We start from the raw sequence: 2098 nt of genomic DNA, 5'->3' as shown, positions 1-2098 counted from the left end.
GTGATTCATCTGAAAAAGTTACCTTTCATCACTCAGTGGAGGTCCAGTTCGGGTACTGTAGTGCCAATTCTAGCACTGGGCTCCGAATGAATAGCTGTCAGCATGAACCAGGCGCCTGCTGCGAAGTTCCATGTGCAGTAAAATTCGCTGAACGGTCGTTGAGGAGTCTCTGTTGTTAGCCCCTTGGTTAATCTGGGCAGCCAGTTACAGAACAGCTGCACGTCTGTTTTCGCATGCACATATCGCAGCTATTGTTCACCCCTATCATCCACCGTCCATGGTGCACCGAAGTTGCCTCAGCGTCTGTTTAGCACAGCGTCATTTTGCTATGCTCGGTATATATAAACCATGGTGGCAAAGAAGTAGTTTCCACTCTTGGTCCGAAAGCATGCCCTTTTCAGCACTCCGTCTTCAGGCCACAAGTGGCCCATCGGGACCATCCGACCGCCGTGTCATCCTCAGATGTAGATGCGGATAGGAAGGGCGTGTGATAGCACACCGCTCTCTCGATCGTTACGATGGATTTCCTTGACCGAAGCCGCAACTAGTCGGTTGAGTACCTCCTCAATTGGCTTCACGAGGCTGAGTGCACTCCGGAAAATGGCAACAGCGCATGGTGGCCCGGATGGTCACCCATCCAAGTGCCGGCCACGCCCGACAGCGCTTAACTTCGGTGATCTGACGGGAACCGGTGTATCCACTGCCGCAAGGCCGTTTCTCCATGCCCTTTTGAAGGTCAGATAAATGTCTCCGTTTCCTTATTATGACAACGATTAACGACTTTACTGTTTTCTGCGGCCTGCGACACGATTTACATACCCTCTACTGTTAGTGCTGCCTCTTGCCGCCTGGGGATGGTTAGTGCACGTGGACGTCGAGCATAAGCGGTGGTCACAATAACGTGACTGGAATTTCCCATTTGGTACCGTGATCTCGAATGCGAACCATTCTTGCACGTACTGACGACGAGTCAGCATCGTCTCAACAATTGCCAAATGATTCCTGTTTTCACATCGAGCAGCTCCCAAATTTGGAAGCCCTGAGTTGGAGAAGTGCGTCTCTTAAAGACTGCCGATGTTTGTGATCGCCTATGGTCACCTTAGCGTCTCTCTGAGCCCCAAAACCAGAAGCGAGACTCGCCACTGAACATAGCAGAACGCCATTTAATGTTCTAGCCCACTGTGGTTCCACACCATGCTAATGTCTGTCGTCTGTGGTATGGTGTCAGAGGTGCGTGGTGACTCGAGATCCAAGCCTAGTTTCCAGTTATCTCTTCGCGGCGTGGAGTGGCCGCGCGGTTAGAGGCGTCATGTCACGGATTGCGCTGCCCCTCCTACCGGAGGTTCGAGTCCTACCTCGGGCGTGGGTGTGTGCGTTGTTCTTAGTGTAAGTTAGTTTAAGTAGTGTGGAAGTCTGGGGAACAATGACATCAGCCGTTTGGTCCCTTAGGAATTCACACACCTTTGAGTTATCTCTTCCGACGGCTTCTGGTGATACTCTGCCCGTAACATTTGCCTAGATTTCAGCTGCTGGCTTCAGTCTGTGTCCGAGTCAATCGAGTAATCTTACGGTCTCTTCATGGTGTTGTCCTCCTGGATGGGCATGTGCCTATGCATGATGTCAAACCGCTGTCCTAAGTCCATCCTGTCCACACTAGTTCCGTAGTCACTGCACTACCAGCCGAATGTCTGTGCGCTCCGCAAATAAGATGCTGCTATGTCTCTCATGTCAACGATTTCTTTCTTAACATCCGAACGACTTCGATAAGCCGCACAAGCCCCTACTCTGGGCATTGTGATATCTACTTCAAAAGTTACAGCAACAGTAGACACACCCAACAGACTTCGTAGTAACATTTCGAAAGGTCTAAATTTTAGTCAATACATCCCATAAGCGTAAATATACTGGAGGGTCAACTGGATAACAAAGTATATCATAGTGTAAACTTTTCATTTCCGTCAGTGTATTAGTCAATTTCAAATAATTTCGAAGGTTATCAATAACATGTGATTCTCATTCTGATTAGGAGACTCTTGCCTCAAAATAAAACGGACGTGTTGTAGAACATATACCTAACACAGAGAGTGCATTAATAGCA

At 49.0% G+C, this 2098-nt stretch overlaps 1 pseudogene; it reads right to left on the bottom strand.

Annotated features, from left to right (window-relative positions):
• Positions 1-601: 601 nt before the first annotated feature.
• LOC126089813 (5S ribosomal RNA) lies at positions 602-719 on the bottom strand (annotated as a pseudogene).
• Positions 720-2098: the final 1379 nt, after the last annotated feature.

The sequence above is a fragment of the Schistocerca cancellata genome, chromosome 6, assembly GCF_023864275.1.
Source record: "Schistocerca cancellata isolate TAMUIC-IGC-003103 chromosome 6, iqSchCanc2.1, whole genome shotgun sequence".
NCBI classification, from domain to species: Eukaryota; Metazoa; Arthropoda; class Insecta; order Orthoptera; family Acrididae; genus Schistocerca; species Schistocerca cancellata.
The sequence above is the reverse complement of the archived record's forward strand: the minus strand, read 5'-3'. Positions and strand labels throughout refer to the sequence as shown.